Source organism: Notechis scutatus, chromosome 13 (assembly GCF_049901735.1).
Source record: "Notechis scutatus isolate UNSWTSFEM ecotype Mainland chromosome 13, rNotScu1.2, whole genome shotgun sequence".
NCBI classification, from domain to species: Eukaryota; Metazoa; Chordata; class Lepidosauria; order Squamata; family Elapidae; genus Notechis; species Notechis scutatus.
Window position 1 is genome coordinate 7,408,685 of NC_142021.1, and position 13,096 is coordinate 7,421,780.

Sequence of the window (13,096 nt, forward strand, 5' to 3'; positions counted from 1 at the left end):
ATATGGGTAATTGCAAGATATTATGGGGAAATGGGGTGACTAGCATGACCTTGCTTATCCAGACCAGAGCGTCTACAAAAAATTCTGAACCAAAACATCTCTAGTAAGAAAAACCCACAAGAAAATTTCTCCTAGTTTCAGGAAGTAAACAAAAGGCCTTCAGCTATTTCTCAGTTCTATCAATTTGACTTCCTCTGTTGATCTCAGCTAGGTACCACATAATATAGCACCACATAATATAATATCAGTATAATATAATATAATATTATAATATAATATAATATAATATAATATAATATAATATAATATAATATAATATAATATAATATAATATAATATAAATATAATATAAATAATATAATATAATATAATAATATAATAATATAATATAATATAATATAATATATATAATATAAAATATAATATAATAATATAATAATATAATATAATATAATATAATATATTATAATATAATATAATATAATATAATATAATATAATATAATATAATATAATATAATATAATATAATATATATTTATATATAACAGTGAAGATAATATAACCAATATAATAGCTAATATAACATAATATAATATGGTATAATATAATATAATACTGATAATATATTTTCCTAAAGAAGAGACTGGACAGTCAGCTTGCCACCAGATGTTGTTGTCTGAAATATTATAGAGGACTGGTTCTCCTGTCTTGAGCAGAGCTTGAGCAGAGGGCTGAACTAGAAGACCTCCAAGGTCCCTTCCAGTTCTATTCTATTCTATTCTATTCTATTCTATTCTATTCTATTCTATTCTATTCTATTCTATTCTATTCTATTCACCATGTTTCCCACAAAAACCCTAATCTCGGTGACACTCAGGGGAGGAAGTCGATTTTTACTGGAGGACGGGACAATTCTCCTCCATATGACATTGATTCGCTCACTCTCTCAATCTGCCGTCTCTCTTCTCCCGCCCCCCCCAACCCCATCACTTCCTGTTGAACAAATAAACATCAGGGTGTTGACAGCTGTCAGAAGGAACCTGATGGAAAATGGATGTTGTGGTGGAGGGAAGATGTGTGTTTTCCTACCTAGGTGTGTTGGGCATGGGAGAAAGAATGAAGCTTTTGTGTGGCAAGGCACAAGCAAGGATGAGGTAAACCTGGAAGTGGGGGAACCAGAATGGGTGGTCTTTAGACATTCCTCAAGGTTCATCTTGAAACAGAAGAGAAGAATCTCAGCACCTTGTGGGATCCGAAGGAGAAGAGACATTGGACATTTGACTTTCTGGAATGAAGACATGAACTGAGAATTAGCTGAGGTTCCTAAAAACTTGGGACATGAAAGAGAATTTTATTGACTCTAGTCAACTCCAGACTCTAGTTTGTCTTGGCCACAATTGAGCCCAAAATTTCTGTTCCTGAGCGAGACATCTGTCAAGTGAGTTTTGGCCCCTTTGCGACCTTCCTTGTCCAAGTTGTTAAGTGAATCATTGCCGCTGTGAAGTTAGTAATAATGGTTGTTAAGTGAATCTGGCTTGGCATGGGCTTCCCCTGTCAGAAGGTTGCAAAAGGGGATCACGTCATAAATATGAATCAGTTGCCAAGCTTCTTAATTTTGATCACGTGATCATGGTCGTAAATGTGGAAAAACGGCCATCAGTCATCAGTTGTTCAATGCCGTTGTAACTTTGAATGTTCACTTAATGAACTGTTGTAAGTTTAAGACTACCTGTACCATTTCAGACAAACGCAGGAGACCCTATTTCAGACAAACGCTTGTCCAGTCTCTTCTTAAAAACCTCCAGTGTTTTTAAACCCACAACATCTAGAGCCTTTCCATTGATTAATTGTTCTAACTGTCAGGAAATTTCTCCTTCTGCAATTTGACTCCACTAAGACCCTAACCCAATTCCCCAGGGCCACCCCAAAAAGAGAGAATCGTCGGTGGAAATATTGTGCAAATGCATTGGTACAGACCGTGTCTGAATATAGGCTGTTTCTGAATATAGGCAGTTTTCTACAATACATTCTATTTTTAGGGAACTGTTGAGCCAAGAACAATGTCCCAAAATTCAGAGAACAGCATCAAACTAAGGGTAAGGGGCTTCTTAGTTGCCTTTTTCTCCCAGATAGTATTTAAACTTTCTTCAGCCTTTAAAAAAAAACCCATCCCCGTTGTCCAGCACTGTCTCTTTCAACAAAGTTTATTCAAGTCAAAATCCTTGAAAGTCATAATAAACTTCTAAAATTTTTGCTATGACCCTTCCTGGATTCTGAATCCATCCATCTGTCTGTCTGTCTGTCTGTCTGTCTGTCTGTCTGTCTGTCTGTCTATCTATCTATCTATCTATCTATCTATCTATCTATCTATCTATCTATCTATCATCTATTTATCATCAACCATCTATCAATTATCTGTCTATTATCTATATTACTATTACTATATTACTTACTAGTCTCGCTATATCAGTGATTATTTTGGCTCTCTTGTTTACAATTTCTTTATATTTAAAACTCACAATTCACTTAACATCAGAGCAAAATTAAAGTTAAAAAAATCCTTTATAAGTGGCAATAATTTTCATATAATCTTTCATATAATCTTTCATATAATCTCTGACCAAATCTTTTTTAATTGATCAATCTGTCTGTATCGCTTAGATATAAACACTGTTGAAATGAATTATGACCATTTATATGCAAAAGCATGTACTGGAATATTACGGAGAGTCCAGAAAATAAACTTTCTGGTGATTAAAATACAGTATTAAGATTGTTTCTTAGATCAATAGGGAGTTTGCTTTAGATATGTAGATGCCTTGCAAAATATTCATTTTCTTCTTAAGCATTTTGAATAGCCTCTTTGAATTTATCTGCAAAGAAAACATTTGTGATATTAGCAATTATTGCCAATCTTATTAATATTATCCAAAATTATTTGCAATCATTTTTTTAAAAATGCCTCAATTTTAAAAGAGAAATAAAATGCATTTGCATTTTTTATTTGGAAGGTTTTGAATGCAAATCCCATTTAAAAATTAGCAAAAATATTTAAAAGAGTTCTCTTATAAAAAAAAAAAGAGAGATAATTACAAGACGTTCTCTTTCAGTTAAATTCTAATCTTACCAAGTGAACTGAAAGGAACTTTCTTTTAAAATATACTTTAGGTTTTTTTAGGAATGCAAAGCCCAGTTGTATCATTTATCAAACATAAGCATTACATTGTATTCGTATAAAAATAAGCAGCCGTAGTAACTTAATTTGTGGTATTAAATTTGAATGTTTCTTCTTTTTATTTCACAAAATTTTCTATTTGTGAAAATGTGGTTGGAGAAAGTAAAGAACAACAAAGAAAAGCAAACAAGGAAACAAAACTAAAATAACCAGTTCCTGTAATTTTATGCCACAAACAGTTACGGCAGTTGATCATAAAAAATAGGAATATTTCATAGGATTATTTTTGAGAAAAAAAGAAAGACAGACAGACAGAAAGAAGGAAAGAAAGAGGGCGGAGGGAGGGAAGGAGGAAAGAGAGAGAGAGAAAGACAAACAAAAAGAAAGAAAGACAGACAGACAGAAAGAAAGAAAGAAAAGACCACAAATACAGAGTAATATATATCAAAGAGATACACTCTGGATAGAAAAAATAAAATATTTACAACAGAGTATTCTACTCAAGGTGTATTTCTACATCACAGTAAATTCATTTAAAACAACATGATGATTTTTTTCATAGGCTTAAGTAGCTGTGCAGTGCTATACATGGACAAAATTTGGAGAATGTTTATATAACAGCGGGAAACTTGATTTATGATTTAAATCTTCTTTCTTTCTTTTCTAAATGTAAATTTACGCTGTCAACCCACTGTGATTAAAGATTCTTACGTTTAAGTCTCTTCTGAGTCATGGAGTTTTCACTTATTTAAATGCACACATGTGTGCATGCACACACACAACTTCCTCCCTATAAATTAGAAGATAAATTTTATCTATACCTATTTACCTAGCGTGTTCTACTTTTTCAGGGTCACCGACACCCTGCAATGAAACCACAAGTGGGAATCACCTCCACGATCCAAATTTCTTTGGCCAACACTTCCAAACTCCTTTTCCCCCTCCTTTTTTTTTAGCAAAAGAGGGGTGATGGAGAATCAGTTCATAGTCTCTGTTGCCTCTTTGTCACAGGCAACTTTCCTTGCAAATTGTAAGAATGTCCCAGTCAGTTTCAGTACGAGTTACAAGCAGAACCATACCCAAGACATTGTGCCAGCTAAATTCTCTAATCCAGAGAGAAAGAGAGAGAGAGAGCACATTGCAAACCATTTTAGGATTACCCACAGCTAAGAAGCACATGCAGTGTTCTGACGTCCTCCGACAACACAGTATATTTTTATTTTAATTAATAGTAGCCTACGTTCAAACCTTCAGGGAACAATCTCTCAGTCTGATGGGCTGCCGTTTGCACAGAGACAGTCTGAATTGTGAAAATAAATGATGATGGGATAGAGGATGTATTCTTCCAACCAAATAAATAAGAAAGATAACCCTATTCATGTAGCAGGCTCATTAAGGCTGAGGCATCAATTTAACAATGTTAAATATTAAACTCAAGAGCTACCCTCGTATGAAATAAATATTGCTTTTGGTTATTCAGTACTCTATTGCTGCATAGACTTCTCTCTTTAAAAAAAAAATATTTGCACCACAGTTTCTATGCTTAATCTATAAACTCATGATGATCAAACTAAGTTGTGATGTAGCAGAGGCATTTTTAAGACTTTGCTTTGCGTTTGTGCATTTGCATTTGCTGGGGGGGGGGATGTTTTCAATGCCCAATTTTAAAACAAAGTGACATCCCGTCACCAAAGGAAACAGATAAAACCTATTACATAATAACATTGTTGTACAGAAAAGGCAGATTTCTTGTAGCCTCTTATATAATATTTTTCAGATCAACAAGGACTGGGTAGACTTGGGAGATAAACAATTTTTCAGTGCGGATGGCCCTGTCAATTTCACAGTAGAGGAAGAAAATAAACAACTGTTTATACATTTTGCAAGATTCTGTTTCAGCAGGGAAATTTTTTTTTTTAAAAAAAAGGAATCCTGTAAATCTCTGAGCTGGGCTAATTGATCTCCATGTTCCTTCCACCTTTAAATTCTAGGGTTGTAAGAGAGTAAAGCAATAGTTTTTTGTGGAATGTATAAAGTGGGGTAGAAGCGCCTGGATTTCCTGAGAAGCGGAAAAACAAATCATGTAGGATAGAAGTTTGTGAAGTCTCAGGAGGAGGGGAAAAAAACAGGGGGGGGAAATACCCAGATTTGTCTTCCCCACCCCAAGACAAACCAAACCCAAAGGATCCCAAGCGATCTCCCTCCCTTGCTGCAAATGGATTCAAGAAACCCAAACAAGCAGATTTAAAAGAGTTTTACTCTCTCTGCTTGCTATTATTTTTCTCAAATGCAATTCAGGATAAAAGTATTTCCAGAGGCCACATATGAAACCCGTCCAAGATACCAATTGTGGTAAAATGCAATCAGTGAAATGGTGGGGGAGGAGGGAGAAAAAGAAAAGAATTTCATCTGTTCTCACCAGGGTTTTTATTTCTCATCTTTCAGATATAAAATTTCTCTTTTTCCATCGCCCTCTGTTTTCCTTTCCATTAACTAAACTTCCTTACAGAGGCTGTTATCACTGGAGATTTATTCCCCGTTAGTAATGCCTTAATATTTCCCAGGTTGTATTGGCTTTGTAAGGAGACAGGCTCTATTCCTGGGAGTAAAAGACCGTGTAGCCAACGATAACGCACGAGTCAAAATAAAGCCTGCATTTGCTTTATTCAACACTTCCAGTTGGTCAGATCATGTATCTTGTTTTGGTGGAAACGGGGATTTTCTTGAAACCAAGTTGGAGAAGTTCAGCCAAGCTGGGTTTTTTTTAGGCGCTGGAAAAACGAAACCATTTTCTGCTTTGGGAAAAGGCCCGGGTGTTTGAATTTCACATCAAAGGATGTGGAGTTATTCTACGAAAGGCCCAGAGAATTTGGGAACTCTTAAAATACCAAGTCCCACCGCAAGGAAAATCAAAGTTGTGCAAGCCACAATGGTCTGGTTCTAACTGGGGGAGTGGAAGGGGTCCCTCTTTTAATTTGCAGCTCCAGGAAAGCCAAAAAACGGACGGTATTACAAACTCACGAACTAGACTTTAGAAGAATTCCTTTTGGGAAAGACGTTTTCCATTTTGATTTTTTAAAATTTCGAGATTTGGGGATTTGTGTCTTTTGGGAAACCCACCACTGCGGCTGACCTAGTACATCTGCACACATGAGTAAGCTACATTTGAATTCCCAGAGGTCAACCTTGGTTCTGTCAATCATGCAACTTTGATCTGGAGAAGGACGCACAGGCTGAGCAGAAAAACTTTTGGCTTTGGTGGTGTTTTTTTTTTGACAAATTTCATCAATTTTTCCCCTCCTTTTTCATGCGGCAAACAGAAACTGCCACCTCTGTCTGGCTGTTTATCCAAAGTTGTCTTCCCTTCTAAAAATGGTTGCTGTTCTTCCTCTTTATTTTCAGAAATTCATTCAAATTTCCCCTCGGGATAGTTTTGCAGATGTCTCTCTCAGTTTGGGCTGGCAAAGAGGTCAGATCTGGCTAAAATTCCTTCAGTTCCTTAGCAACATACATTTTGGGTTCAATTGCTGTCATCAACCGGGGACTACCTGGACAGGATCTCCTGTTCGAGCAAGGGGTTGGACTAGAAGACCTCCAAGGTCCCTTCTAACTCTTGTTATTCTACTCCGTAGAGCAAACTAGGGAAGGTTTGGGACGGCCCTGTTTCCATATCCCTTTAAATGTCGGTCAAAAGCCCAAAGGACATCAGAATTCTCTTTTCTCAGGATATGAACAAGCCCTGCAAAGGACCTCCCTTTCATTCAGCAATGTTTAGGCTGAGATTGTGCGGAAGTGGAATTCTTCAAACATTTCCCCTTGCTGCCTAATAATATCCATCAAAGCGTTTCCAGTCTGAAGACCAAGGACACCCTTCATGAAGATCCAGTCAGGAGGGAATTCTTCCTGGAAATGCAGAGAGGGCATTTTCCAGCTTGCACGGAACCATCCGATCTTGTGGATGGATTCAGGCTGAAACGTTCCAAGGTCATTTTTCTTCTCTGTCAAAAGGGATGTAGGTTTTTTTTTTGGTTTTTTTTCATGATCTCCGTTTTGCAGAGAAAAGAAAGGTAGGCTAGGCTCAAGCGAACATTTCAATTCTATTTAAATTATTGCAATTGAATTCTCAGTTTGGTACATTAGAAGTGGTCAGAAATCCATTTCTCATTTTTTAAAATCATGATAGCAATAGCACTTAGGCTTAGATACTGCTTTATAGTGCTTTACAGCCCTTTCAGTTTACAGAGTCAGCCTCTTGCCCCCAACAATCTGGGTCCTCATTTTACCCACCTCGGAAGGATGGAAGGCTGAGTCAACCTTGCGCCTGGTGGGATTCGAACTGCCAAATCTGCAGGCAGCCAATAGTCAACAAAAGTGGCCTGCAGTACAGCACTCTAACCACTGCACCATCACGGCTCTGATGATGGTTTTATAGTAACGATTTTGTCATTTTGTCCTGCGAATATCATTTTACATTTCTGTAAAAAAAAGCCCTCATGAAATTAATTAACTGGTTTCTGAACCAGTTTAAACTTTATACTTGCAAACTCTAATTCAACCAGATCATGGTGGTCTGAAAGGTGTTTTTTTTTCCCAAAAGGCAACTGGACTTTCTTTGTTTTTATCTGAAGACATTTCACTTCTCATCCAAGAATCTTCATCGGTTCTGGTGTAAAGACCAACTAAGACGATGAAAGGCTCAGAGTCTAAAACATATGAAGAACGGTTGCAGGATTTCAGTTTGGCTAATCTAGAGAAAAGAAGGACTGGGGGGACGACGACATGATAGCAGTAATCCAGCATTTGAGGAGCTGTCAAAAAGAGGAGGGGGTCAATTTATTTTCCCAAGCCCCAGAAGGCAGGGGAAGAAATAATGGATGGAATCTAATCAAGGAGAGAAGCAACCTGGAATTTCCTAACAGTGAGGACAATTAACAGTGAGGACAATTAACAGGACAATTAACCAGAGGAACCGCTTGATTTCAGGCATTGTGGGTGTGTCATCACTGGAGGTTTTTAAGAAAAGACGGGATGGTCACTTGTCTGAAACAGTATAGGGTCTCTTGCTTGAGCAGGGGATGGACTAGAAGACCTCCAAGCTCCCTTCCAGCTGTGTTCTGATTCTAAAAGGCAAGGCAATTGATACTGAGCTGTCAATCTTCTGAATGTCCTTGAACTGACAGGTAATTTTGGGCCTCTCGGCTACGGCCCTTATTAGGGAAGATGGTTTTCTTCTCTTACCTTCTTGGGGAGGTCAGCCAACCTGGGTACATTTAAGCCTCCCCTTCCAAAGCCCTACGTTGAAGGACCCTTTGGTCTCCGATCTGCTTCGTACAACTCAACAGACATTCTGGAACCAAGCCTGCCATTGACCTTGGGGGGGGGTCACAGTTCTCTCTCGACTGCCCCTTTCCCAACTCTACTTTGGCCAAGATTCAAGACAGCCTGACTCTTTTCGAAAAAGCTAATGACTTCTTGCCAGTCTTGGCCCGCTCTGACCGGTGTCAGCACCAGGGAGATAATCCGGGCCCGTAATATTTTGTTACAGAGCAGCTCAATTGCAGCCATTGCCGTGGCACATGCCCAGGGAGGCTGTGACATTTCAGGGACCCCCATTTACATTTGGCCGTGACCGAGAAAGGTCTACTGCTAGAGTCAACAATGAGATCTGAAGGAAAGGGGAGGCTGGATGCGTATTAAACTTCCCCATCATTCACGGCGCACCATCTGTTCCTTGATTTCTTTCCCCACATCACAATGTGTGAAAAGTCCAACCATGACCACAAACCATGTTGCTCTCCCGGCACACGAGGCGAGAAATCTCATGTCAACAAAAAAAATATACAATAAAGATGAGCTATATTTGATTATACATATGATTACTGCGGCATAGCATTTGCCCAGAACTGGAAAGAGGTAGACACACCAACTGAAGACAAAGTAATAAACAAAATTTTGATATGCGCTGAAATGGACAAGCTAACTTGAGAGATGAAAAATAAAGACAAGTCAGCATATGACACAATTTGGGATAGATTCTATCACTGGTGGAAGCAGAAAGGAAGGTCTTAAGTTGGGAAAGGAATTACTGAGAGAGTAAATCTTTTAGCCTCAAACTAACCTCTATTGACCTCACCCCATTCCTAAGAGGTCTGTAAAGGGCGTCCATAAGTGCACAATCGTGCCTACCATCCCTGTCCTATTGTCCCCAATTATTAGTTCCTATTTCTTATATTTAAACTTATGTTTATTCTTATTTCTATTGTATTGTAAGCTTTTGACAAAATAAATAAATAAATAAAGGAGTGTATGAGGTGAAAAGAGGACCAATGAAGTTGGAAAATGTAATATATGAGCGAACAAATATATATATATATGTGTGTGTGTGTGTGTGTGTGAGTGTGTGTATTTGAATAATTGTATATATATCTATATATCTATGTGATACTGAGCAAGTTATGTCAAACCAACTTCACTGTGTTCAATGTTTTTAATTGTTTTGTTCAATAAAATATTTAATTAAAAAATAAAATAAAATAAAATAAAATAAAATAAAATAAAAAAGAGGAGAGATGAAAATCTCATAAATGCCGATTTAAACCTTGGAGCAAGAGCCAGAAGGCTGGGTTAAACTGGAGTGTTTTGCTCTCTGGGGCAAGATATAGAGGTAATCCTTGACTTACAACCACAATTGAGCCCAAAATTTCTCTGGCTAAGCGAGACTGTTTGCGATTCCCCATTTTATGACCTTTGGAGCCACCATCGTTAAGGGAATCACTGCAGTTGTTGAGTTAGGGACATGGCTGTTGAGTGAATCTGCCTTCCCCATATTGACTTTGCTTGTCAGAAGGTCGCAAAACGGGGATCGTACGACCAGCTGGTACACTGTCATAAATACGAGTCAGGTGAATTTTGATCATGCGGCCATAGGGATGCTGCAGGGTTTATAAGTGTGAAAAATGTTCGTAAGTCACTTTTTCACTGCTGTTTTAACTTTGGACGGTCACTAAATCAACCTGTTGTAAGATGAGGACTGCCTGTATGTTATCAAGTGCTGGTGACTAGCACTGATGATATTATCTAGTTGGGTCATGAAATGTCTGCAAGAAATCAAGCAAGCTCAGAGAGCACCCAGGACCCCACAATCCTCCTCCTCTCCACAAATCTCTTTCCCTTCTATAACTGATGATGTTACCTAGTTGGGTCTTGAAAGGTCTGCAAGAAATCAACAAAGCTCAGAGAAATCAAGGAAACCCACAGTCCTTCTCCTCCTCCCTTCCCGCTCCCTTCCAGCACTGATGATGTTACCTAGTTGGGTCATGAAACATCTGCAAGAAAACCACCAAGCTCAGAGAGCACCAAGGACCCCTCCTTGAAATCCTGAGCTACAAATATCCTCCTTTGGTGCCAACTTTGCTGATAGTAAGTGAATAGGATCTCACATCTAGAGGTAATGTCCTTGCTTGTCTGGCTTAAGAAACCTGGTCCCACCACCACGACTCTTGTATTGCTGCCAACACAGGCAGAGGAAAACCGAGAATTTCAGATCATGGTTCTCGAACACACCATCTTGGAAACTCGTCACCCACTTTTTGAGCATTCCCAAGCTTGATGTTCTGTGGATGATTTACCTCAGGGGGTCTTCAAACTTGACACCTTTAAGACTTGTGGACTTCAACTCCCAGAACTCCTCCTCCAGTCATGTTAGCTCAGGAATTCTGGGAGTTGAAGTCCGTAAGTCTTAAAGCTGCCATGTTTGGTTGGCTGTTGTCAGAAGTCTAAAGCAGGGGTCTTCAAACTTGACAGCTTTAAGACTTGTGGACTTCAACTCCCAAAATTCCTCCTCCCGTCATGTTAGCTCAGGAATTCTGGGAATTGAAGTCCACAAGTCTTAAAGCTGCCATGTTTGAAGACCCTTGTTCTATCTGGTCGTGAGGGAGGGGCTCTGTAGCAAGAGGTCCTGCTTCCCTACACCAGCTCGGAAAAACTTCTTGTTGTCCTAAACCCTATCTGGTAATTAATTCCCAAAGACTTCAAAAGTCCACCATTCCTCCAGAGTCAGAGCAGGCCAAGAAAAACAGGGCCTTGGAGCAATGTCAACAAATTGGAGAGCTAATCCATTCTGCTCGTTCCTGGCCCAGGGCTGGGAGCCTCTGAGATTTTCTTCACAGCTGCTTTCCCCCCACACCTCTGCTAAGGTTCATTCTGTCTCCCCTTGACTTCCTCTTGGTCCCCTTGGGTCACCACTCAATGTGTGTTCCGCCACAGAGGAAGTAGTCAACGAGTGTTACAAGCCTTCCTTTCTCTTGCCAATTGGCGGTAGATAATAAACAAAGTGAGTTTGTCGACTTTTCTTTCTCTCCCCTTACTGGGAGTTGAAAGGTTTCCTCATATTTTTATTTTTATTTTTTTACCTCAGTCCCTTTAAATTTCCTCTTGATGTTTTGCAAAAGGAAGAAAGAAAGGGATTTGCCCAGCCCGGTTCCTGGGTAGCTTCCCATCCCATGTCTTGGGAATACATTTTAACCCGTTGTTCTTACAATTCCACTTGCCAAGGAAGATCTCACAAACCAGCTTACTTGGTTAAGATCTTCTAGACCCGCTGGTGATTCTTCTCCATGTCTCACCAACATTGCCATTGTGCTGGGTTGAAATAGGGGAGAGAAGTTTTTCTTATCCCAGAGTTTGGAACATCTCCAGTTCAAATGACATGGGGTGACATGACAGCAGTCTTCCAATATCTCAGGGGCTGCCCCAAAGAAGAGGGAGTCAAGCTATTCTCCAAAGCACTTGAAGGCAGGACAAGAAGCAACGGATGGAAACTAATCAAGGGGAGAAGCAACCTAGAACTAAGGAGGAATTTCCTGACAGAACAATTAAATTAGTGCAATGACTCCAGAAGTTCTGGGTGCTCCAACACTAGAGGCCTTTAAGAAGAGATTGGATAATTATTGGTGTCAAATGGTATAGGGTCTCCTGCTTGATCAGGGGGTTGGACTAGAAGACCTCCGAAGTCCCTTCCAACTTTGTTATTCTATTATTCTATTACCTAAGGCCGCCAACTTTTCTGAGATCCAAATCCTGAAAGGGAATAGAAGGAAAAGCAAACTCTGCTGAGATTTTAGGGAGATGGATCAGTCAAACCAAGCGCTTCAGAACAGGTTCATAATAATGAATGGTTTTGAAGAAGAAAAAAAAACCCTCCACATATTTCTGTGTCCGTCTTCAAGGTGGGGAATGCCAATGATCCTAGATTAGCCCGATGACAGAACTGTACCGTAATGAAACCAGCATTCACCTGTCGTTCCTTTTCTGCTGCACTTTCCCTTGTCCTTAGAAGAACCACATCAAGGGAGGCCTGTCGATCAAGCAAGTCAAGATTCCAGCTCCGACTTTCATGTGCTAATGAGCACTAATTAGGTAAACAGCGGAAAGCCCCTTGGTGAAAGTCAGTACCAGCTTTCCAGATTCCAGGCAGCAACGGCTGTGAAGGCAAGGCCTCTATTTTAACATTTCCTTCCCTTTATTTGATTGAGTTGCACATCACAGGGGGAGATTTTGTGATGCTCGAATTGGGGTGGATGGTAGTTGCTCAGCGGGGGCTACAAATGACTGACTAACTTTTGGGCACCTCGTGTCTTTGCTTAACCAACATCTTCCGGTGATTCTTATTTTAACAAGCATTTTGACACTCAAGGTCTGGGCGTGAGCATGAAAATATATTTTTGGCTTGGGGTTTGTAGTGGTGGCTTCACAGACAGGTCTGTGTGATTTTCTGGGCAGTAACGTGGAAGTGATTTGCTACTGTCTTCTTCTAGGATTTTAAAATCTTTTTTTTTTAATTCCTAGCTATTCCTCTGACCTAGTCTATTAGACAGATGTTCCTAGTTGTTTCCCACAGAGGTATTGACCAGGCCAATTTT

The 13,096-nt window shown here is 39.2% G+C and overlaps 1 long non-coding RNA gene across 1 annotated transcript; it reads right to left on the reverse strand.

The window, feature by feature from the left end:
* Positions 1-1,055: 1,055 nt before the first annotated feature.
* On the reverse strand, positions 1,056-12,467 carry LOC148129617 (uncharacterized). Its single transcript, XR_015745272.1, has 3 exons — positions 12,374-12,467; positions 11,753-11,962; positions 1,056-1,286 (listed from the first exon to the last, which is right to left on the reverse strand). It is a non-coding gene; the product is annotated as an uncharacterized LOC148129617 (long non-coding RNA).
* Between the last annotated feature and the right edge of the window lie 629 nt (positions 12,468-13,096).